At 38.3% G+C, this 27,084-nt stretch overlaps 1 long non-coding RNA gene across 1 annotated transcript in view; it reads left to right on the forward strand.

The window, feature by feature from the left end:
* The first annotated feature begins 1,112 nt into the window (after window positions 1-1,112).
* Window positions 1,113-27,084, forward strand: part of LOC111428054 (uncharacterized) — a 39,694-nt gene continuing 13,722 nt past the window's right edge. Inside the window, exon 1 of the long non-coding RNA XR_002708033.2 lies at window positions 1,113-1,350. This is a non-coding gene — a long non-coding RNA (uncharacterized lncRNA). The remainder of the gene's footprint in view (window positions 1,351-27,084) is intronic.

A 27,084-nucleotide genomic window follows, 5' to 3' on the forward strand; every position in this document is an offset into this window, starting at 1 on the left:
CTTCTTTTGATATCGCCCCCGTGACGCCGTAATTGATACGTAACAAGTGATTCGATACTGATTATTAGTGTCGATTGTTCTATTATGTCTTAAACGACGCCGCGGCGATGAAATCGAAAATGTATAAAAAAAAGGTACAACGGCTTCTTTACAATACCGTCACCGCTTTAAGCCCTTCGGGTCCGTTGAGGGCGGTTTATTAAGGGAGGGCGGATATTTAAAATAAGGGCTGTCAGGAGAGACAAAATAGATCCGATCAGGCTTCTCGGTTAGTGTGAAATAATGCCTTGGGGATTTCCACGTTACCCCCGCAGTCAACCTTACGCACCCTTTTCAAACCTACCCCCGAGCTCACACAACGATAACGGACTGCAATAAATAAAATCCGATTAAAAACTCGTCAAATCTAAAACCAAATTAACTATAAAATTCTTTACAATTTATTATAAAGAAAGGTAAATGCAAAATCGTGCAAAGAGCGAAAGTTATTGTATACCCTAGATTCGTAAATATTTACGTGGTTCGTTAATGGGAAGGCTGGCGCATAAAATAATCATAAACGATAGAAGTAGAACGAAGAGAGGACTTTGCTGAGTGAGACGAAACCAGGAGGGTGCCCACTGGGATTTGCTGATTACAATTGCTAATATCTTTGGTGGCGTGGGAGATGATATACAGGGCGAGCAATAAGTTACTTTGTATATACTAAAAATAATATTGGAGAAAAATCGTTTCATAAATAAATGTATAACTCGTTTTAGAATTGATTTAAAACTGTTTAATTTACACTATATTCATAAGGAGGTAAGAATAAAACGCAATAAAGAATAATTTAAGTAATTTCAAGTTTTTTTGAAATTTAATAATAAAATAATCCACCCTGTATAGTCGAAATCGGGCCACATGGCATGTATACGTACCCACGGCGCGTATCTCATTCATACTTTTGCATAGAAAGTAGTCATTTTGTATGTACGATAAGGCGAGCGCTATCGGTTCGCACCACGCTCAAGAGGAAGACAACAACAATACGTTAACATGCAAACGCTGTCTCGTGCTCCGGAGAAATTCAACGCTGAGCGAGAGGCGGCCATTGTAGTTACCATATATCCAGTGTTCTCAAGTCAGCCGCAGAGTCAGCAGGTCGGGACCTTTACAGGAACCAGGCGATGACAACGTTAAAACGCGCGTTCTTCCTAACCACGTGTTAATTTCCGCGCGCCGCACTCGAACGTGTGCAGATGTGAAAAGGAAGGAGAGATTCGGTTACTAGGAAGAGTGAGAGTGATGACCTATAACGAGTGACAGTCCGGAAAGGATGGAGTGGGGGGAACTAACCACGTGTTAAAGGTATATAAACTATTCGTAAAATTTTTTTTCATTAACAATTCATTACGATGACAAGGAGTTGAAAGCGGAAAAGCTTAAGTAATTAGTCAATCAGTCGTCGGTTTTGAGTTAATGGGGGAATAGAAAAGCAAAGAGGGGAAGATAAAAACCTTGAGGCGAAATGAAAAAGTTTTTGCTTATCGATTAAGGGAAAAAATATATACCGGGAATTTCATATAATACTACATAAAATGCAACATAGCTTAATAGTGGCATTGGGTAGTTTTGCAAAAGAAAAGTTTTGCTTAGAAAAGGTGACGTTCTTGCGATAACTCTGAGTTTCCATCTTAAGAGAAGCACGGCTAAACCCGAATATTTCTGGTTTTAGGCAGGAATAGTGTTAGTTCTAGTTTCAGTTCAATAAAAATATAAAAAAATATATGCAACATAGTGATATCTTATGCTAACTAGCGCTACCTACCACTGTCATTAGAATTAACATTAGACCTAGAACTAGAAACATTCGGATTTAGCCGCACGTCTTTTAAGACGGCTAAACCCGAATGATTCTAGTTATAGGTCTTGTGTTAGTTCTAGTGATAGTGCTAGTGCAAAACTAGACCTAACACTAGATCGCGAACTGGAAACATTCGGATTTAGCCGCACGTCTCTCAAGACGGCTAAACCCGAATGATTCTAGTGCTAGGTCTTGTGTTAGTTCTAGTGATAGTGCTAGTGTAAAACTAGAACTAACACTAGACCTAGAACTAGAAACATTCGGGTTTAGTCGTACGTCTCTCAAGACGGCTAAACCCGAATGACTCTAGTTCTAGGTCTTGTGTTAGTTCTAGTGATAGTGCTAGTACAAAACTAAACCTAACGCTAGACCGAGAACTAGAAACATTCGGATTTAGCCGCACGTCTGTCAAGACGGCTAAACCCGAATGTTTCTAGTTCTAGGTCTTGTGTTAGTTTTGGTGATAGTGCTAGTGTAAAAGTAGAACTAATACTAGACCTAGAAGTGATAGTGCTAGTGTAAAACTAGAACTAACACTAGACCTAGAACTAGAAACATTCGGGTTTAGCCGTACGTCTCTCAAGACGGCTAAACCCGAATGATTCTAGTTCTAGGTCTTGTGTTAGTTCTAGTGATAGTGCTAGTACAAAACTAAACCTAACGCTAGGCCGAGAACTAGAAACATTCGGATAAAGCCGCACGTCTGTCAAGATGGCTAAACCCGAATGTTTCTAGTTCTAGGTCTTGTGTTAGTTTTGGTGATAGTGCTAGTGTAAAAGTAGAACTAATACTAGACCTAGAAGTGATAGTGCTAGTGTAAAACTAGAACTAACACTAGACCTAGAACTAGAAACATTCGGGTTTAGCCGTACGTCTCTCAAGACGGCTAAACCCGAATGACTCTAGTTCTAGGTCTTGTGTTAGTTCTAGTGATAGTGCTAGTACAAAACTAAACCTAACGCTAGACCGAGAACTAGAAACATTCGGATTTAGCCGCACGTCTGTCAAGACGGCTAAACCCGAATGTTTCTAGTTCTAGGTCTTGTGTTAGTTTTGGTGATAGTGCTAGTGTAAAAGTAGAACTAATACTAGACCTAGAAGTGATAGTGCTAGTGTAAAACTAGAACTAACACTAGACCTTGAACTAGAAACATTCGGGTTTAGCCGTACGTCTCTCAAGACTGCTAAACCCGAATGATTCTAGTTCTAGGTCTTGTGTTAGTTCTAGTGATAGTGCTAGTACAAAACTAAACCTAACGCTAGACCGAGAACTAGAAACATTCGGATTTAGCCGCACGTCTGTCAAGACGGCTAAACCCGAATGTTTCTAGTTCTAGGTCTTGTGTTAGTTTTGGTGATAGTGCTAGTGTAAAAGTAGAACTAATACTAGACCTAGAAGTGATAGTGCTAGTGTAAAACTAGAACTAACACTAGACCTAGAACTAGAAACATTCGGGTTTAGCCGTACGTCTCTCAAGACTGCTAAACCCGAATGATTCTAGTTCTAGGTCTTGTGTTAGTTCTAGTGATAGTGCTAGTACAAAACTAAACCTAACGCTAGACCGAGAACTAGAAACATTCGGATTTAGCCGCACGTCTGTCAAGACGGCTAAACCCGAATGTTTCTAGTTCTAGGTCTTGTGTTAGTTTTGGTGATAGTGCTAGTGTAAAAGTAGAAATGGTGCTAGTGTAATACTAGACCTAGAACTAAAAACATTCGGGAAATATATTTTTGTATATTGCATTTTAAGTAACATTCATTGTATACAGAATATAATAAAGTAGTGTTAGGTTATTTTGTGGTAAATTCTAAAGTGGTAATCGAGGTAGTCTTTCGTTTTGAGCAGGGAAAAAAAGAGGTCCGCTTAAAACGGCATCAGGCGGCTTCGTAGCAAGCATATAATTTAAAACCGCTAACGCAGGTTCCCCCGAGTGCACTCGAGGGGTATATTTTGCTGCGTTTCGGTAATGAAACGGCCATCGGAGACCGTCAATTACCGAATTAGAGGCTTCGGTAGACGCCTCGTGGCGATTTGTGTCGCCGGAATGTCGAAACGGCACCTATATCTCAACTGGAACATCTTACGACGTATCATTATTTTTTCGTTAAATTAAACATCTAAGAAAAAGTTAAAATTAAAAATTTTAAATTTTTATGAAACAGTATTAATAACATAATAAGTGTTTTTATTCGTCGTGGTGGTATTTCTGTTGACCCAAAGAGAGACAGTCGGAATTATATATTATCATCCAACCTGGAATTTCGATTGCACCGGAATCCAAGGAACGCGGTAAGGGCTCGATTGCGTGTCGCCACGATTATTTACATTCTCGAGGACGCGCTAAAAAGGCCGACGAGAAGAAGGTTATGCCAAGTATCCAAACGAATGGTTCGTGATACAAATTACACGACGTTTTCTAATTGCTAACAAGATGGACAAAAACAATGTACAATGAAGGAACAAAAAAAGCAAAAAAACCGAGGTATTTCCACCCCGACAATACTCACTTAAGTGAACGGGGCGCCCGCGGGCTCCATTTGCATGACAAGGGACCGACGCACAAATGCCAAATTCGACGAGAAACATCCAATAAGGTCCCCCGAGCCCCGCACCGCCCCGTGCCGCCATTAGCCGCCGCCCCCTGTCATTATTGCGGGGCGAATTTTTATATTAAATTCGTTTTACTGCAAATCGTATGTTGTGTTCGCACAAAGGGGGGAAAGGATTGCCAATCAGTTGCCTTGTTAGCTTATCGATTAATTTGGGGAATGAACACCCCAACTCCTATTTCCACCAAAAGCTCTCCGCTACATTTTTTATTTAAAACAATTATTTCTTAACGTTTATTTTATTTAGGTGGAAAAAATGTATTCTTATTTGTTTTTTATACAAGAAAAAGTTACTGCAAGTAGGCAATAAGAATCCACACGAAATTTGGCAAAGCGCTCTCTGCACCAGCACTGTACAGCGGTTGCGGCAATCAATACAAGGTGAAGACGTTCCTGGAATGCTAAACATCGGTTGCGGCCAAGGGGGTAGATAAGGAAGAGAATTTTTCGTTCCATTTTTCAACATTTACTTAAACACAATTTAAAACATTCCCATATGCAACTAATTAGGCTCACCCTAAGCCAATTTCGGCCACCATCAACCTCGTCTTATCAAGCGGTAACAATCGCACTTTATGACAGTTGTTATTCGTTAATCCGTCCATTAGCAGAAGACGCAGCCGGTCTCGGGGTCGTTGACGAAGGTTCTCGCATTTGGCAGAGGTTCTTCGATGTTCCTCATCGGCGTTGCCAACGGCGCTTAGAACCCGAAAACGACCCAACGCAGTAATCGAAACAATCAAATTCGCGAAGGACGAACTTGATTAACCCGACCTCAATTAGTCCGGATGTATTAATAATCCTCATCCCATCTAAGGGAGTCAATATCGACCCTAAACGGAATAATGCAAATATTATTTTTTGAAGAGAAACGTTTTAAAAATGAAATAGAAAGGGGTTTTTGGGGGTTGAAGTATGTTTCGCGCGGTTGGAGAAACCGCGATGAAGTTTGAAGTTCATAAATCCCATAAATAAGCGGCTCATTTGCAAGGCAGATGCGCGAGTGAAATGCAACGGTGGCGCCGCGACAGGCCAAGGCCGAGAGTTCGCGTTGGCGGCGCGACGCCCGGCGCCTGCCCGACGTCCACCTGAAGGGGGCGCCGCGGACGCCAGGTGGTGGTGGAGACGCCCTGCCGATCGTTATTCGAGGAACGACTCGCCTCCACCCCTTTAATATCCGCTAATGGTGGAGAATCCGTTTCCTCTCTCTCCCTCTTTCTCTTTCTCCATGGCCGACATCAATAGATTTTCAAAAAAATATATATAAACTAAAAAATTTTGTTGATAACTTTATTTTGACAAAGTTACTATTTTAGGGGGTCTTAATGTTGGTAACGTAGAAAGGTCAGACTCTGCCGGATCGATACATGAATTATTCAATAGAGTGTGGAAAGTGAATGAACTTTTTCTACGTTCGCGGTAGATGGAATAGTTGCATGGACGTTTTTAACAAAAAAACTTCACGGTTTCAGACAAAGAGCGGCTTTTGAGCACACCCCTACATCGAACGGCTAAAAAATCGAGAACTTAAACCGATAAAAAAGCAAGTGTTCCGCAACAGCTGGCCCATTCTGATCCAATAACTGGACCGTGGCTGAGGACCCAACTACCCGACTACCCGCGGTTCAAATTAGCCATATCGACGCTGGGGACGCCACCCCATGCACCCCGCGGCTCGCCCCCGGGCACATGACACCTCGTCTATTAACTGTTTTATTGTTACGTTTCAATCCTCGATAACGTATCGACCTAAGTGTGTTCCAACCCCTACTTTGTACAGTACCGGAGTTCGAAATTTTTGATCAAATACTATATATATATATAGGTGTTTCAGAATTTCACGGCACTATTTTAGGAATGTATTCTTCAGCACAAAATAAACAAAAAAGTTCATATACACATATGTCCCAAATTAGTTTATTACCGAAACATGTTGTTAATTTATGGTAAAAATGGAGCTGCTGCTGTTTGAAGGTAGAGTGAAAAATATCCCCCTAGAAGGATACCAAATCGTAAAACCTGGCAACCTAAAATTTACACGAATAAAGAAAGGTTTCGACGAACTACTAACGTTGAAGAATTGATACTCGATGCTGTTCAGTTATTTCCTAACACCAAAAGATTGTCACTTCGTTTCCATGTTTCGAGTTCAAGCGTGTGGCGAACATTGTGTGAGCAACAGTTGCATCCATAACACATTACATGTGCAAGATTTATTACCAGAAGACTATAACAAGCACAGAAATTTCTGCCAGTGGTTAATTCGACAATGTACACTGTACTGGAATTGTAAGTTGACTCTAAGTAGGTCAACATTTGGCATACGTTGCAGTAGAGTAGTTGCTGACATATGCAAAGAGGAACAATAAAGAAAAGTAAACGATTGATTCTTTAATTTACCTGACACCTCAATCCAAAAAGTAAGAACAGTCATCACCAGAGCCCGGACAGTTTAGGAAAGTTATCCTAAAACGCCTCCCACTCCAGTCTCAAAAATTCAATCGAAGGGTGCGAACCTGTCGGATACGTCATACCTTATGTCACGAAATAAATTATGAATTAATTTATTAATTATAAATTTAATAAAACCAAAAATGAATAATCCAGTCGTATTTTTATATTATTTTTATTAATTCATTAATTAATGTTGCACAGCAAGTTCTTCGCTAAGGTACGCTCGAAAATCAATTTTCAAGAGTAACTTAGTGATCAAAAGGTGTCAAAAGTGACAACAAGTACGTTGTCATGGAATTCATTTCGTGTGGAGGGGCGCACTTTTCCTAAACTGTCCGGGCTCTGGTCATCACACACGAAACCCTAACTTCTTGAGCTGCCTCCTAGTTACTGACAAATCTTGTTTTACCAGAAACGGGATTATTAATTTTCGAAACACCCATATTTGGCACGAAGAAAACCCTCATACGACTGCTTCTACTCATTACCAACATACTTTTTCCTTAAACGTCTGGTGTGGTCTTCTTGGCGACTCATCGCCCCTTCTTTCTTCTCCTGGAATATCTTACTTGAATTTTTTGCAAAATAACAACATTCCGATTGCTGATAGGCAGAGAATGTGATTCATGCATAACGGTGCCCCTTCTCATTTTTCTCATCTTACCACTGATTATTTAAACAGAAGATATGGTAACCGATGGATTGGTCGAAATGTCGGTCTCTTGATCTAACACCATTAGATTATTTTGTGCGGGGTTGGATGAAATCTGTTTACTCAACGTCTATCGGCACCCAAGAAGTGCAATTTTGAAACACCCTGTATATATAAAGATAATCTTTAGGTTTGAAATGACCATAAACTTTAATTGATAAATTTCTCTTGGGTATTGAAACGACGTCCCTTTCTGGACGTGAAATTCAAACCGCGCGTCACATCAAAGAGAATGTTGAGGGCCCCAAGGCGTTAGTCCGGAATCGAGGCGGCTCTTTGAGGGGGCGTCGCCGCCGGGGACCGCGGCGTCGCGACGTCCCACGTCGCCCGGTCGTACGAGGGAATTTGCGAGTGATGTTTAAATTATGGCGCCGCGGATCGCTTAATTACGGCAACGCTTGGGGATGCGAAAGTCGACGGTGCCATTGGCCCGGGTGAAGATTAAAGAAAAGTCGAGTTCGGGTGACGAGTAATCGAGTTAGGGATGAATTTTTTAATGTGCACTTAATTTTTCGATTTGAGAAAACGTTAAAATATGCGCATCGCGATGCGTCTAAACGCATAACTAGTGTTGAGGGCAAAAAGGGGGCCAATATTCCCTAGAATCGGGGTCACGGTCAGATTTCACAACGAATACTGATGAAGCGACTACGCCCGGCATATAAAGCAGATTAAACAATGGCATTCTATGAGTGTCGTCAGTTCTTATCGATTTTGCGACCGCGCAGCGACGCCCTCGGCTCGTTGGTTACCTCTCGGATTTTCTAAAATACCCTGAAAACGGACGCAGATATTAATGACGCCGCGTGCATTTCCTATAACCAGTAAATCACGCGACGCTGCCGTTTCGTTCCGAACAGAAAACTATAAATCAACTTATGACAATAAACGGTTGCCAATAAAAACGTTAATGGTCCCGGGGCTTTGCCCTCCCGTAATTTCCAGTACTTTGCGCAGAATTGCCGTGCGAACCGGGATCATTATCGCAGGAAATTTCGTCTATTTTTCCCCCAAAATCACCGCGCAGACCGGAGATGCAACAATGTAACGTAGTTACGTCAAAAATACATTGTTTGCGAGAAAACGAACAGGGTTGGCTTCGGACTTTAATAGAGATAAACTCGAAAAGTTGAAACGGAGAGGAAATTTCTTGGCTATTAGAACCCTCTAACTCCTGTAGAACCCCACCAATCCTGCTCAAGCAATAGAGGGCGATGACGCGAGAGGGTTAACGCGGATTAAATGATTATGAAGTAGATATGCTCCATTTGTCATGCTGTCTGAACGTTGGCAACGCTCATTCCCGCTATCGTTCCTACTTAAATGTTCTTATCTATAGAAACACGCCTTTTATGACAACATTGGTGTCTCTTTAAGAATAATGTTAATTAAAAATATCATTTTTTTTTATCTATGATTTAGTTCTTTTCAGTAATTGCGGCTATATTATTAGATATTGTAGCGCCTCGGCTTTGTCAAATGGAGTTGTAGGTACGGTTTAGTTTTGAAGCTTCAAAAGTTTGCTGCAACTTCTCCTATCTTCTTAATTATGATTAATGGCATCTTTTACTTTTGTATCGTTATCCTTCTTGCATCTTCGTTTCTTATTCGTTCCCCATCACATCTTTTCGTATCAATGGAATTAAAGAAACTAAGATATTTTAATCAATAAATCGGTGTTATCATATAGCATATCAATATATAGCATATTTTGGGATGAAAATATATTACATAGTAGCTATATTGGTTTTTCTCTTTTTTTTTATTTTTTCAATTCCTTTCTCGATTTCTTCTTTTCGGGTTGAAATAGAAGGGAAAGAGAAACAGAAACGCAGTACGTTGAGACGTCCGGAGTTGATTTACGAGGACGGCGGAGGGCGAACGGACCCCAGACGGACCGGCGAAGGAAATAAAGCATCGCGAAATAGAATACGAGTTATTTAGATGCCAACAAATCATTCCGACTGGTGCTCTTCGACGTGGGCTTCCTCGGCTCGACTTCTTCGTGATGCCATCCGCGAACGGCTTTAACGGAATCTGTCCGTCTCCGGTGGAATTCGACGCAAAAAGATGAGAGGACTCGGTGTGCGGTGGAATTTAATATCGGGTTCGCGTAATCACTTCATTCGAGAAGACCTATCTTAAGAGGATTTTCATAAATTTATGGGCCGTCATTATAAATAGAAAACTTAATAAACAAATTTGTGATTCTAAAGTGTTTTATTTCCATATGAAATATGATGGGTTAATCATTGATACTTAACTTTTTTTATTAGCATTATAATAGAACCGTTCATGCTCGCTTGAGTATAATGGAGGTTGTGAAGCGTAAAACTCTGGCTCATTTTTCAATGATTACACAACAGGTATCGATAGCCTCCGGGTATACTTGAATACGAACAATTAGTAATATAGTTTTGAATTTTATTTTGCACCCCTATGTAGCGTATTGAAGATGGATCTGAGAGGCAAAAATTCTCGGTTTTTTACGAGGACGTGGATTCGCAAGCTCTCTGGGGGCAGATGGGCAATATCAGATAAGGTTATATTGATATAAAACCGCGTCGCGCTTACACAAAGGACTCACCAGGATAAGAGGATTACCGGGGTGCGACCGGTTTTTAGTTTCTGGTCCGGGCATATGGCCGCGTTCAATATCCCGGGGGCTTTTTTGCGTCCCGACGCCTTCGTAATCGCCTCAAGCGTACGTTTGTCACTCACCCCTAATCGACCAATATCACCTAAAAAGTAATTAAGTATAAAATTCGATTTCAATCAATGCGGAAAGTTGAAAAATAAACTGAGTCATTTTAAACTATCTCGACGTCTTTGTCTTTCTTATCTTGTCTGCAGACACCTATAGTTTAATTATCGGGTCAAAGAACGGCGTTCAGGGGCGAGGAAAGCTTCGCGTCGCCACCGCCCCCTTCTATCCAGCTTCCACGACGAGGTCGGTATCGATTCCACGCGCATCTAATTACGAGTCCTGGCACGTCTCGGCCTCGCCAACTCCGGTGACACTGTTTCGAGGAGGGCAAAAGCGCCTCCACCGTCTCTGTCCGCCTCCATCTCTACTCTTGTGAACCTGCCGAGTCTGACAGGACTCGAAATCGAACGCACAACTACACGGTTTTAAAATTTCACCTTTATAGTTAAAGATCTGGTCATCATGTAAATGATTTAAAGAGTGTTTGGTTAAATCTGGTTTGAGAAAATAGATGTAAAAAGAAGATGGGGTTGTAACAAAAACGATTGATGCCGTTTTAGTGGATGGTTGGGGCGGCGCTGGGCACTCCAAAATCGAATGCAAAGCGCCGTTTTAATTGAAGCCCCGGTAAAACACGGTGTTTTTTTCGACGACGGACGGACGGACGGCCGTCGGACAATCGGAAACGGTTCAATAATTCATGGGCAAGCGGCGTGCTACGAGACGGTGGTACGGTGGTATCCGGAGCCGATCGTCGGACCGCCTCGTTTCGCGTGCACTCGAAGAGGACTTCTTCGGCGGTTCTGCACAGTAGACCAGTTCTTTTTTCCGTCGGTCTTTTTGCTCGACCGTTCGAAAGGACTACAATGGGCCATCGGGTACCCAATCACCCGGAGTGAGGCGTGTGATCGGAATAAGCAATGCATGGGAATCGGCGAGGTACCGTTGCATGCGAGTCGCCGACGCGCCCCCGTCTCTTCTTTTTCTTCGTCGCCAACGTCGCGGGGCCCGTCTTTTTGCGAACGCGGCGTACGTCATTTTCCGATCATAATGAATAAGCGAACGTCCGTCCGACGAATGCCAATTGGACATCGTCTCGTCGTCGCCCGCCACCAGAGACTAATTGGTTGTAATTAAAAAGTACACTTTTTACATTTCTTTCTTATTTATTTTCGAACAGATTAACCTTAAGAAATTTAATTTAAAATCGTTATAACACTGTAATCTAATCAGGTATTAGATTAGATTAGATTAGATAGATACCTAGAGTTCGATGTCACCTAATTAGTACAAATTTGCTCTCGCCTAGTCGCCATTACTCCCGATCAACACCGCCCCCCGGACAAATGTGCCGCCGACGTCGACGTATTGCGGGATTAGGGGCGCGTTAGCCGGTGAGCCTGTTATTAAGGCACATCGAGTTGGTGATTAGATCGACTATTTCTCGTAAGTTCCCCTCGCAACCCCCTCGGTAGAACCTCAGTTGAACCGGGCGGGCAACAAAGTTTTCTGAGGAGCTTCGTTAGAGGCGGCGGCGCATGCAAATCAGGCCTTCAATTCGTATTAATTAACTGCGTGTCGTCGGGGTTCCGGGCCGCATGCGCCCCCGGGCCCCACTCGCCAATAAAGCATCGCCGCGGACGGTGGTGGCCCCCCGAGCTGAGTAAATAGAGTTAGTCGGCTGTCATTCGGCCCCCGAACCATCCCAGTTGGCAGAACTGCCGCTCGGAGGCCGGGCGAGGCCAAGACGGACCTACGATCGATAACACTGAAAAGACGCTAAATTTCAAAAAAAATATATATCAACTTTAAATCACTCCCAAAGCCATCGATCAATCAGCAGATTTAATAATGTTTTTACTTAGGAGTCATGGGGTTGGTTGGTTGGTAGGGTAATAACGCAAATCTACCCTTTTCTGCGTTATTTATGTATCCAGCGGCGGCCATTATTGATGCCTTAATGTCGGGATTTGCCGCGTCGCGACGCCTCTGTTTGTAAACGCTGATAAATAGGCGGCGGTCTGTAATATACAGAGTTAAACAAAAGTTTGACACAAGTTAAAATTTTTATCAAATATTTTGTATCACATTTTTCTGATTAATACAAATCAAAAGAGTCGCAAAGTCTTATAATCCATATTATGTAAGTATCGTATTAGAATATCAAATCTATCTCTACTCATACTAATCCGTATCTCATTTTTCTGCAAATTATTGTGGCTGAAAAACTTATTGTGGCTCAAGTAGACGTGGACAATTTGTTCTTCGTCATACTGGCTGAAATCAACACAAAACCATTACAAAATCTCCATCAAAGAGAATCAACCATCTATATAACATCTATATGGAAGTCGTAATGTTAGGAATAATGATCCACGGGGTAAGTGTATAGGCAGATGAGACGCTGCAGATTAAGCTAAGACAAAAACTGAATGGTACACAACGTCGGCGAAGTGTTGGGTTGAGTTGTCTAAGACGTTGCCTTTGGGAGCTTGACTTAGAAGTTTTCACGAAAGCATAAATAAACTGGTTTAAATATCAAAAACAAGGCATTGTAGGTGGTTTCAAGCAGGTTGATTCCAAAATCCTTGAATAGTCTTCGTAACTTTGTGGGCGAGGTCGCTTGCGGTCGAGGCTCAGTGATAAATATCATATCAACCTGAAACTGCTCATCATATAGTGCCGCTTCAGCCGCAACGGCTTTATCATATAAAGTTGTTGATCTTTTGATTAATTAAGGTCGATTGCGGTCGAGGCACACTGCTTAATCATCCTTAAACTGCTTTTCATATCGAACCTCGTCTACCAATCCATTAACCATGAAATTTCTTATATTATATCTGATTCAAATTGGCTTCAAACACATTTCTCAGTGCAGGTATAACATTTCTTAGCAGCATGTCATATTTATCAGTTACCAACCTCACTTATCCAGTTATAACATCGAACCTCGTCTACCAGAGTCCATTATGCATGAAATTTCTTATTTTATATCTGATTCAAATTGGCTTCAAACACGTTTCTCAGTGCAGGTATAACATTTCTTAGCAGTATGTCATATTTATCAGTTACCCAAACCAACCTCACTTATCCACTTATAACATCGAATCTCGTCTACGAGTCCATTATGTATGAAATTTCTTATTTAGATACCGTTAAACATGAACTTAAAAATGAACTGGAGCTTTATTGAAATCATATCTGATTCAAATTGGTTTCAAACACGTTTTTCAGTGCAGGTATAACATTTCTTCTTCGTCATATTTATCAGTTACCCAAACCAACCTCACTTATCCAGTGGGGATTTACATCATTCCAATATCTTGTTATCAAACTACATGCAGTTTTAATTAATTAATAATTATATCATATCTATCCAACTCATGTAGGAGTAAATTAAGTGTTTGTAAACTTTTGTTCCACACTATATATATTTTTTGTTAGATGACGCGCGTGTTCTCTATTGCTTTTATGGTGTTTGGACAACGCCGGTAATCCTTTTTATTGCTTCAATGTGAAATTGCGTTTAATTAAGTAGAGGATAGAACGTGACCTAAACGAAAGGGGTGCGGTTTAAAATTTTCACTAATCAAACTTCTTTAAACATCGCCGTTCCCAAAAGATTTAATAGAGATTTTCGAAAACCGTTCGTATATCTCGAATCAAAATCCGGTGTCGACAAATCCATGCTGAAAATAAAATCCCCACGCGGTAGAGCCGACGTCGTTCCTATTCCCGTGGGGCCGCGTTTCTCTCCGAAAAAACATCATCCCCGTTATCGGGTATCAATACACCGTTCGTCCGGAGTAAAAACGTCGAGTAACGGGAAAGAGGCAAAACGACAAAACGCAAAAACGCTAGGATATGGGCATAAAAAAAAACTGGAACAATCTTGGTCCCAGTTTTTCCGGGATTCGGGATCGGGACCGGGATGCACTCGCAAACATTGATAGGTATCAAATCCGGCAGTGGAAAGGGAAAGCGGCCGTGCTCATGAATATGTATGGAGCAATACATGTGGGGCCGGGTGAGTCAGGCCTTCCCCACTCTTCCCGGCTTCCCGGGGCAGCTCACTCATTCCGGGACTATCGATATGATGGATATGGGGTCGAGATGACATGCATCCACAGATAGATCTCACGTACAACTCGAAATATAAACGTGTGCGTGAACGTGCGCGCGTGGGAGTGAACGTGTTTGCCCGGTCGAGGTTTTGCAGGGATTTTTTTTTGGGTTACGCTCAGCCCGTCCTGTATTTCCCGTTCTCCGAATTTCATTATTTCAGAAGCCGACGGTACAGTGATGTCCAAAAGATATCTTTGTATTATTTTATTTTCATCATTTAATATAGTTTTTTAATTTAATATTTATTGCTTAAATAAAACAATAAACTTTGTGACATTTTTAATAAATGCTTTTATTAAAATCTAAACAATTGTGTATTGTTTCAATTTATCCATTTCAACATAAAATTTATTAACATCGATTCATTCCTAGTAAATAAATCTACATTGTTTGGTTGTGTTTTGGATTGATGGTGGCTATGCTTTATCACCATCGAAAGGTAAACTAAAGCGTCGACGTGATCGAGATGGTGGATTGCGGGAGCTCATAATGGACTATGTAACTATCCAACGTTGGGCGACAAATAGTAGGCTTAAAGTGCCAATTAAGAAAACCAACAGTTTCGCTTTGACAAGTGCGCAAACAGACGGAGGCGAACCGGCCGTGTTTGTTTTACATTTCGACCACCGGACGGCCGCACACGGCGGTGAACAAACGGACGAGCTGCCACCGTGAAACTTCCAGGCGATATCGCAGGTGAAGCTTTGTGCTTTACCACGTTGTAATGTACTACTTCAAACAACATCGAAAGAACAACGAACTTTTGGTTAAGAAGACAAAATAATGTCGCTTCATTTAATTTTTTTGAATTTTTTTAAGGAGAACAAAACTGAAAACGAAGGGAGTCCCTCGCTGTATTTCCTTCCTTATAATAATTTTCACGCATGCCCGCGTTTTATCCCCATTAAAATCTCTTTGATATTGAAATCATGTGACGTTTCATTAATTCTCGCGTCCTCCTCATTCTTCTCGACCCGACGCCTCTCAACACCCCATCTAACAAACCCCAAACGGAGCCTCTCGGACGCCTTTGATCTTAACGTCATATCAACAAATAACCGTATTACCCAAAAAAAAAACTTCCTAATAGCTTACGAAGAGGACGATGACGTTAGTGTTGAACTGTAGACACAAAACCGGGTTCCTTGCGGACTATAACATATCGATTACTTTCCCTGGGGGCCGGTGGCGTGTGGCGGTTGTCGGTTCGGGGGTAGCCGCCGCCCCCTGCGTTCCCCGCACCACTCCGACATGGCGTCGCATGCAAATCAGCATGGCGACGGACTGGGAGGAAGAAGGGATCCTGTAAAGGACGAAAACGACAACAGCGACACAACTAAACTTATTAAACAAAAACGAAAATCAAGATATTTAATATTCAATCATGTCTTTATTATAAATCAAAAAATTTTGTTTGAAGAAAACATGGAAAAACTACCTTGCAGAGAAAATTTTGAATTTACGGCGTACTTGAGGATGTTATATCTGATCGGTATAAAAAAATCTTCTCACGCAAGTGTGAAAGAGATCCTTGCGAGTTATGATTTTAGAATTTAAATTATAGGAGTTGTGAGTTACAAAATATTTCTTTCATCACTCATTGAACAATTTAAAATATCTCAAAATTTTGTATTATAAATACGATATTTTCTTTGTGATTATTTAAAGATGAAGAATCGAGCTTTAATATAACATCAAAATCGTTTTTTAAACTACGAAAATACCCTCTATGTGATTTTTTTTATTTTATCAATTTTTATCGAAGCTCTATTAAAGCAGTTTTGGATTTTTTTTAAATATCTCAAAATTTTTACAATAAACATATGAATTTTCATTATTATTACTTAAAGAAGAAAGAATTGAGCTTTAATATAACATCAAAATCGTTTTTTACACTACAAAAATACCCTCTATGTATTTTTTTTAATTTTATCAATTTTTATCGAAGCTCTATTAAAGCAGAGTTTTGGATTTGTTGAAATATCTCAAAATTTTTTATAATGAACTTATGGGTTTCTTTATAATTACTTAAAGAAGAAGAATTGAGTTTTAATATAACATCAAAATCGTTTTTTAAACTACAAAAATACCCTCTATGTGATTTTTTTAATTTTATCAATTTTTATCGAAGCTCCATTAAAGCAGTTTTGAATTTTTTTAAATATCTCAAAATTTTTATAATAAACATATGAGCTTCTTTATTATTACTTCAAGAAGAAGAATTGAGCTTTAATATAACATCAAAATCGTTTTTTAAACTATGAAAATAACCTCTGAGTGATTTTTTGAATTTTTTCTATTTTTATCGACGCTCCATTAAAGCAGAGTTTTGGATTTGTTGAAATATCTCAAGATTTTTTATAATGAACATATGGATTTCTTTATTATTACTTGAAGAAGAAGAATTGAGCTTTAATATAACATCAAAATCGGTTTTCAAACTATAAAAATATCTTCTGAATGATTTTTTGAATTTTATCGATTTTTTAACGAGCCTCCATTAAAACAGAGTTTTAGTTTTTTTTTTAAATCTCAAAATTTTTTATAATAATGATATGAGTTTCTTCACAATTACTTACAGAAGAAGAATTGGGCTTTACTATAACATCAAAATCGTTTGTCAAAATATAAAAATAATCTCTGAGTGATTTTTTGAATGTTATCGATTTTTTAACGAACCTCAAAGGCAGAGGTTTGGTTTTTTTTTTAAATTTCAAAATTTTTTATAACAAAGGTATGAATTTCTTTATGATTAGTTAAAGGAGAAGAATTGAGCTTTAATATAACATTAAAATCCTTTTTCAAACTATAAAAATAACCTCTGAATGATTTTTTGAATTTTATCAATTGAACCTCGATTAAAGCAGTTTTAGATTTTTTAAAATGTCTGAAAATTTTTTATAATAAACATATGAATTTCTTTATTATTATTTAAAGAAGAAGAACTTGGCTTCAATTTAGTAACAAAATTGTTTTTTAATCTTCAAAAATAACCTCACAGTGTTTTTTTGTAATATTATCGATTTATTACGAATCTTCGATTAAAACAGAATTCTATATTTTGATAAATATCTCAAAACCTTAAAGAGGAAGATATTATCTTCAATTTAACATCAAGAAGCATCAATAAACCAGTCCCACCAGATACCAAATGTTTCAAATCCAGTTTAGTATATAAAGAAATTTGTGTTTATAAAATCAATATTAAAACGTCTTCTTTGGTACTCATTTAAACCCCTCAAACGTCTTGGTTGTCCGGAGTTTGTTCAGTCAGTAAAATTAAAGTTTAACCACGTACAATCGATAGATGTCTTACACGAGCTCACCTTCAACTGCAAACCCTGACATCCCAAGTTATATGAAAACAAAAGCTTATTCCTCTCTCTTTTTACCTATTTCGCGTAAATAGCGGTTTTCCTTTTCTGATTGTGAAGCGATCCACAATTAAAACTTCGGTCAACAATGCTCATCAACATTTGATACGAGTTGTCGAAGAAAGAACACGGCCATCAGTCTTCGAACGGGCCTTGAGCGACTGCCGCCGGCGGATGTAAATCCCAATTAAGAGGAATCCGGAGGCTCCGGCCACCGGACAACTGATTGATTCCGGCCCGAGCACATGTCCGAACCGGACGCCGTCGTAAATCGCGCTCTCGCCCGTTTCTCTCCCGATCAAATCGCATACCATAACGTCTGGAGACGTTCCGCTCCGCGTCGGGACGCCTTCGAGGCCAAAACCCCTTTATGACTACTCTTACAAACCTCTTAAATGAGTATTTACGTTTTTCTTTCTTTGGTTGGCAATCGGTGTATCGCCTATTACGGCCAGTACATAGCGCAATTGTTCGAGATCAACCGTAATTACACCATAGACAGTGATTACTAGATACGATTGAGTGAAGGTCTTTGGTTTTTTCTTTTTTTATTTATTTTTTTTTCTATGTGAGCGATACATAAGGGAGACCGGCAACTATATCAATGAAGTTTGTTATCGTTGTTCTCTTTTCATTCTGTACCTTCTGTTGTTGTTCTCCCGTTTGATGGCTTCGGCGTTCCTTTCGCAAAGGCATCGAGAGAGTAATTGCGCCCGGAGAGTCGTTGATTGGCAGAGTAATGACGATCGGAAAACAAAGGACCTCACTGGCATCTCGCACAACGGGGTAACTTGTGCGTACAGGACTCGGCGTCCTGGAACAATTGATTAACAGTTTCCGGGACGGGCGCGCATTCATCACCTGGTCGCCGCCGCTCCGGGCGGACTCCGGGAACGTCAGGACTACAAGTTACCGCGTTCGCCATCGATTATCATCAACTTGTAATGAGAATCGAAGCTGTCCGCCGTGCAGAGGTGAATTATCGTCCCCTCCGGGACTTGGTACCTTACCTACGGGGAAAACTCGATCGCTTTTCTAAGAAACTCAACACCGAATAAACCTTAAATTCTTTTTTATTTTAAGATCTCATTTTCATTAAGGTCATTTAAATTTTAAATGAACATGACGTAAAGGTTTTAATAAGGCCACGGGAATGACGGTCATTGACGTTACATTAATGGCAGATTAGACCAAAGGGTTGGTTGGGTCCTCGGAGCTTTAATTATAAAGCGCGGCCACAGTTGCGTGGCACGCATCATAGTATCCACGCACGGCCGAAACTCGAAATGGCATTAGGCGGAGTCCCTTTGACACGTCCTCCGCGTTTACGTGTCGTCGGTTCCGCTTCGGAGACTTCGGAAATGAGATTCCCGTTACGAAGCGCCGCACCTGCTTTGACGAGTTGGCTTTTGGAAATGGAAACTGAACCGGAAACTATAATACTAGTACGGGAAACCTCATAGTAGGTTGAAACTGAATTAGAAACTGAAAAGTTATAAATTATATTCCGCCTTCATAAATGGGTTATTTTTGTTTTAGAAGTGTTGTTAATAATTTTCGTGGGTGGTAATTACGTCAATGTGTTATGGGTAAAAGGTGGAGGCGGTGGGAACGGCGGAAAGGAGCGGCCGCGTGTTTGTTTAGCCCGTCGTTCTCATGCAGGCGGCGTGTGCCACCATCTTATGCATTTTACATGAGCGCACCGTCGAACCTAACCTAACCCAACGCCCTCCGTTTTCACTCTCGACGCGGGCGTCGCGACGCCATCCAGACCACCGCAGACGGACGCGTCGTTGACGCTACACACGAGCCATACTAATTCATCCACAACGAAGAATTATATTCCACACACAAATCAAAAGAAAAATTTTACTCAATTCCCGGCGCCTCCACCATTTTTTAAAGCACACTTTCCGTAGTAATTTGATGATACAACTTATTAAATAAAGAAGTTTTATATTAGAAAACCATTTTGAATATGTGAATATGTTAAAAAAACTTCCGGTACATTTACGTTTGAGAGCGGATGGAAAGTAGAAGTCGTATTTCATGTTCGAGCTCGCCCAAGGATCCCATCTTTTTACTACCCAGTTTTATGCAGCGACTACAGCACCAACGACGTAATGGCCCGTGATATTTCCGCGAGAAATTGAAAACGTAAATAAACTTTACGACACCGCGCCGACTTTTCGTTGAACTTTTCGACGACCATTTCAAAACGAGCAGATTTTAACACACTTTTATTATTGAAATTATAATTTCGCACGAATTCACTTTGGATTTTCGAATCGATCGATCCATATGTTAACCCATTTTCCTAGTTTCACCGTTAAATTATTCCAAGTTCCCGGTGTTGTTACACGTTTGAGGCGTTCGCGTGTTCAGACGCGACGACGCCCTAGCTCTCCCTTTCGTTTTCCTGGGCCTTTACTCCTGAGGGCTTTCCCCACCGGAGAGCCGTGCAAGAGTAAAAGCAAGCCAAGACTGCCATGCCGTACAGTTTCGGAGCCGCAAATATATTTAAATGTATGCAGCATTAATTCTGAACGGGCGCGCTCACAGCTGACTGCTCCCTGTTTGTAAACACACCGAACTGGAGCCCGTTCATGACTCCGGTTCCTCGTCGAAATTCTACGTTATTCGAACGAATTATTTACTCGAAACGTAACCAAATCGGAGATTATTTTCAGAAACAGATTTTGATGTTTAATTAAATAAATCTCAACTAAACTTTATCAACTAATAATCTTCATAAGTTTAATCGATTTTAAATTATTAAAAATAATGATAAGCTTTTCATTGATAAAGATCTTATCTTTTGAAAATAATTGAAATTTTTTAAAATTATTAACTTTTCTTCGATTGATTATCTTTCTTTTTTATTTACATCCGGGAAGTGTATCGGGGAAGTAATGGGGTCGAACACATCGGCCACTTGCCCGCGAACCTAACCTCATTCCACTGCGGGGGACTTCGGACCCTTTCTTTATGCAAATTTATTGCCCTAAATTGAATTATAAATTTGAATAACAATAACGCATGACGTAACGGTCTAGTTTTAGAGGTTTTACGGTTTGCTTATCGGGGTGAAAGGGAACATGCAAAGCACATTCGAATTGCCCGATACATTAACGTCACGTATTTATATTTAATAAATTACCAATTATATCCGAATTTGGGGAATTGATCTAATTAGTTGGGATAATTTTGTTTTTTTTTTAGAAAATTCGCAAAAACGATTCGCGCCCCCACTATCGACAAACACATGTAACTCATTACCATAAACATTAATATTATAATTACCGTTTCGTATTCGCTCGGTATTCACCAGTTGCATTTACATATTACAAATATCTATTTAAATAACCCGTGTCGTAATAGAAATTAATTTAGACGTGATCCATTAAAATATCTAAAACTTTTATGGCAATAACATTTTCGATCTCAGGTTTAAGTGAATAAAATCTTTCTGAATAGTGGGCTGTAAAGTCGAAATCTCTACACACGATCGAGTTGGCGGCGGCGGTTCGTCCCGGCCATGGCCATATCGATGCTCTTGGCCGGAGGTGTCGTTGCCAGGGAAACGCGCAGGCGCCGCCACTATCACGTGCGTCCCGACGCCCGCCGTTAGCGTCGATTTTTGATATACGCCATCTTATAAAAGGTCTCAACACCACCACCACCACCAGTCGTTTCGCCCCACCTATTCAACTTCCAAAACGATTCATATTCGTTTTTTTTAATTGATTTTAGTAGAAAATTTTTTTTATATACTATGATAATCCATTAGATAACATTGGGAAGATCATCATAGATGTAATAAGGTTAACACAATATGATTCGGAGAGCCATATCACAAAATTATGTTGAAAATGTCACCTTATTTATCAACTATACATAATTCAACTTTAAATCTAGCTTAAAAAATTTTTAAAAATCAGTTTTTGAACGAATCGTTACGAATTTCAGAAATGATAAAGAAAATTATGAGCTTTTCAACGAAAAAGTCCGTTTCTAAAAATACATTTTAGTTCTTGAGATAATAATTATTGAAGTAAACCAAAATTTTCATTTTCTTAAATTAATGCAAACGTTTCAAAAAAAGTTGTACCAAAGAGATTTTTCAATGAATCTTTATGAAATTTTTTAGAAATAATAAAGAAAATTATGAGCTTTGCAGTGAGAAAGTCCGTTTCTGAAAATACCTTTTAGTTCTTGAGATAATAACTTTTGAAGTTAATTAAAATATTTATTAGTTTAAAATTATTTCGGACGTTTAAAAAAAATTCTACAAAAGAGATTTTTAACGAATCTTTATATAATTTTTAAGAATTATAAAGAAAATTATCAGAAAATGTTTATTTCTAAAAATACCTTTTAGTTTTTGAGATATCAACTAGCCAAAATTTTTATTTCCTTAAAATTATCTCAAACGTTTCAAAAAAATCGTACCAAAGAGATTTTTGAACAAATCTTTTTGACATTTTCAGAAATCATAAAGAAAATTGTCATCTTTTCAGCGAAAAAGTCAGTTTTTAAAAATATCTTTTAGTTCTTGAGATAATAACTTTTGATATTAACCAAAATTTATATTTCTTTAAAATCATCTCAAACGTATTAAAAAAATCGTGCAAAAGAGATTTTTGAATGAATCTTTATGAAACTTTCAGAAATTATGAAGAAAACTATCAGCTTTTCAACGAAAAAGTCCGTTTCTAAAAATACCTTTTAGTTTTTGAGATATCAACTAGCCAAAATTTTTATTTCCTTAAAATTATCTCAAACGTTTCAAAAAAAATCGTACCAAAGAGAGTTTCGAACAAATCTTTATGACATTTTCAGAAATTATAAAGAAAATTGTCATCTTTTCAACGAAAAAGTCCGTGTTTAAAAATATCTTTTAGTTCTTCAGATAATAACTTTTGAAGTTAACCAAAATTTTTATTTCTTTAAAATCATCTCAAACGTATTTAAAAAAAATCGTGTAAAAGAGATTGTTGAATGAATCTTTATGAAACTTTCAGAAATTATAAAGAAAACTATCAGCTTTTCAACGAAAAAGTCCGTATCTAAAAATACCTTTTAGTTTTTGAGATATCAATTAGCCAAAATATTTATTTCTTTCAAATTATCGGAAACGTTTCAAAAAAATCGTAGCAAAGAGAATTTCGAACGAATCTTTATGACATTTTCAGAAATTATAAAGAAAATTGTCATCTTTTCAGCGAAAAAGTCCGCTTTTAAAAATATCTTTTAGTTCTTGAGATAATAACTTTTGAAGTTAACCAAAATTTTTATTTCTTTAAAATCATCTCAAACGTATTTTAAAAAAATCGTGCAAAAGAGATTTTTGAATGAATCTTTATGAAACTTTCAGAAATTATGAAGAAAACTATCAGCTTTTCAACGAAAAAGTCCGTTTCTAAAAATACCTTTTAGTTTTTGAGATATCAACTAGCCAAAATTTTTATTTCCTTAAAATTATCTCAAACGTTTCAAAAAAAATCGTACCAAAGAGAGTTTCGAACAAATCTTTATGACATTTTCAGAAATTATAAAGAAAATTGTCATCTTTTCAACGAACAAGTCCGTTTTTAAAAATATCTTTTAGTTCTTGAGATAAAACTTTTTGAAGTTTACAAAAATTTTAATTTTTTTGTAATAATCACTAGCGTTACAAAAAAATAGTACCAAAGCGATTTTTGAACGAATCTTTATGAAATGTTCAGAAATTATAAAAAAAAATTATCAACTTTTCAGCGAAAAAGTCCGTTTTTCAAAATACCTTTTAGTTCTTGAAATAATAATTTATGAAATTGATCGAAATGTTTTACTTTTACTTTATAAAATTATCTTAATCATAAAGAATAAAAAATTGTAATTCTTGAAATAATAATTTGTATAACTTATAATTTGGTTTTCGAAGTGGACATTGACTTGTTTTGGTATTAAAATGAAGTTGATTCAAGTTATTTGTTACCAATTTGGATATATTTTGGGTTTTAATATTGAAATATTTTTATAACAACCAACATATACAGGTAAATAAATAATCAACCGATCGTTTCAATCGCATTTTACCGCTCGTACAAACGTATGTTTATTATTTAATGCCACGTAAAATCCGACACGGTCGATAAAACCGCATCGGTAACGGTTCGAAAACATACAACATACACACAAAACCACCGAAATACATTTATATCGCGGTGGTCGATCGGCCGTTTTACAACTCGGAAAATCCCGTTTCAACTTTTCTTCTTTATGCTTCTTCGAGTCTATTAAAAACATTTAAAAGAAATATTCTTTCGTTCTCTCTCAATCTTTTTCGTTGCTCGGCGTCTTTCCCCTTCGGTTAAGCCCTGCCATTATCGCGGACATTAGGATACTTACTCGGCAATGTTCGTTGCTCGAAACTAAATTCCTCGGATGCCGGCGACTGGTTGCCAGGTTCGGTTCCGGAAACGAACGTGGCACCCCCTTCAGCGACCAACCCCTGGTTACTCCTGCACCCTTCTCCGCCACTCATAAAAGCTCCCCAAATCCCCTCAACCAACCTCCCTCCCATCGCCCTCGCAACGAGTTCGACGCTATACGAAAGCTTTCAAACTTTCTACGTCGAGATCAAAGCTTTCGTTATAGATGTACTTACAGTTTAAGAGTATCTTTTAAGTTATTACTAAAAAAAATTTTTTTTGTTATTATTTAGTTGATGTGAAGAAGATTGTTTGAGTTTGCGCGAGCGTCGCGACGCCACCGACGTTTAGAGAACAACGACATAGTAGTAGGTAGTAGTAGGCGCTGGCGCTGCATAAAATCGAGAACTGGGTAGAGCTGATTTGCATAGCTCAGCTGGTGGAGAACAATCGATGCCAGAACGGCTTTGTTTTAGGTCGCTGACACGCGCCACGCAACGGCGACGCCGTGAAACAACCGAGACGCCTTTTACCTTTATAAACTAATATGTTAAATATATTTAAAAAAACATAAAAAATGTGTTACATTTAAATTAATAAAATAAAAAGAAAAGTGAAAGTTATCTTAAAAGTATCATCAAGTTATAAATCTTAATTTAGTTAAAAAAAGTAAAAAGAATTCGCAAAGTTAAGAAATACGACCGAATTCAAGAATTTATACTTTTCACGAAAGACTTAAAAATCTTGGTAAAAATGAAAAGTCGTCGAGATTTATTCCGCCAGTTTTCAATTTACGACCAAACTTCAACGGAGCCTGTCACTTGGCGATTTTCCCGTCGTTTTTCCGCCGATTTTCTATTTTCCGTTTGGAAAAATTGCGTAGGTCAAGCGCGCCGGATTCATATTCATATATTCCGTGGCGATAATTGCTCGAAATCCAACGAGGAATTAGCGAAATATGCAAATCGATTCGCGTACTACGAACCCGAAACCTCTCCGTTTCGTTCGAACGAAAAAAAAAATCGGAATTCTCTGGAAAGAGACACCGGTGTCGCCATCTATGCGAGCGGGTGGTAAGCTAGGCAACCATTTTGTTTCTCCTTTCTGCCGAACGTCGCTGCTGTATATCTACGACGCATGTCTATTGGTTCAAACACGCCCACTTTTTTGCTACGTTTTCCCCCCACATCATCTCCCCACCATTCGTGTATTCCCCTTAATAACGTTTCCCCAAGCACGGTGGGGATTCCCCGGTACGGTGGGGAACGTTGTTGCAGCGCCTCCGGTGGAGAGGGGGGCAATAAACACGTCGTTACGGTAAAGCCGTGTTGAGCTGTTTTATAACACACATAAAATTGTTAACTGTATCCCGATATTGATTTATGTTTTGTGTAATTTATAATTTTTATACTTGATTCTTTTTTTATTAACAATCGTTTATTATTATTATTATTAAAATTATTATTATCACCTCTTTTTTGCGAGTTAATTTTAATATAATAAATTAGAACGTGCAATTTTTCCTAAATCAAATCGAGATTGTAATTATCGGAATGTTCGTTTCAAATCGTTTCTTTTTTTTGCAACTTTTCGACCTGATAGATGGCGATAAAATGTGCAATTAAAATGCTTCCTTGCGTTCCTTTTTGCATTCCGTCAATAAATCAACGACTCGTTTGACCTAATATGGATGTTTGTCGCTTCGAAGTCTATTCATCAATCAAAAAACGACTCCTCTCTACTTATATCATCCCGTAATTGTAACTATTTACAAGAAGTCTATGTGCCAAGAATAAGTCATTTAGATTTATTATCTTTTAAAAGATTACAATAAAAAGCAATATTTTTTGACCACCCTGTATAAGATGGGCCGATATAATTAATTATGTCCCATTTGTGAATATTTAAAGCATAATTATATAAATTTTGAAGTTTGTTGCTTGTATGGTGACTGAAAAATACGGTTTTAAAGAAAATGCTAAAAAAAAATGAATTTTAAAATAAGTAGAAAAGGAACAGCTTTAAGTATCAACAACCCTGATCAAAGTCAACTTATTTTTCTGTACAGAACCGGAATATGTAATAAAGACTATAGCATCATACTCAAAATAACGATTTTGCGGTGTACTTCCGGTGCACCGGAAGTAGCAACCATCTTGAAAATATTTTAGACCGCAAGATTAGGATAAATATTCTATATAAACAAAATTTCAGAAACTTAGGTTCAATTGAACCATAAGAAATAGGATGTTGCTTACTTTTTGGCGCACACTGTATGTTATGTACAGTGTGACCCGTTAAAACTCCTCATTAAAATTTTTATTTATTGTCCGATTTCGACATTTTGAATTGAAGAGAGTAATATATATATATAAGGCTTTGTATACGGCGGTGATATGTAAAATTTTATATTTTAAGACCTACTTAGATACATTGTTGATGGATAATATAGAACGTTTCTGGTAAAGAGTAAATCGATAATGCAAATTTGGAGGCAAGAAAAAGGAACGAGTTGAGGCGGTTATTTTTCAAAGTGACACTTCCACTTTGAAATAATAAATCACTTCAAGTGCAGATTTATCTTAGAAAAAAAAACGAGGGTTAACATTATTTGTTTAAGTAGCCTACTTCTACATTTTCAATTAATAATAAAAATAACCTAAATAATTGAACCTAATTTTTAATTTTTTATACCATAAAATTTAAAGTAAATAAAAATTTAATAAAACTAAATAATCAATTAATCGAAACTTTTAATTAATCACAAAATCAAACCTTAAAAAGATACATTAAAAAATTCTAAATTTAAATCTATTTACAAGAAATGATTTTCCGGTGA

This window comes from Onthophagus taurus, chromosome 6 (assembly GCF_036711975.1).
Source record: "Onthophagus taurus isolate NC chromosome 6, IU_Otau_3.0, whole genome shotgun sequence".
In the NCBI taxonomy this organism is placed as follows: domain Eukaryota; kingdom Metazoa; phylum Arthropoda; class Insecta; order Coleoptera; family Scarabaeidae; genus Onthophagus; species Onthophagus taurus.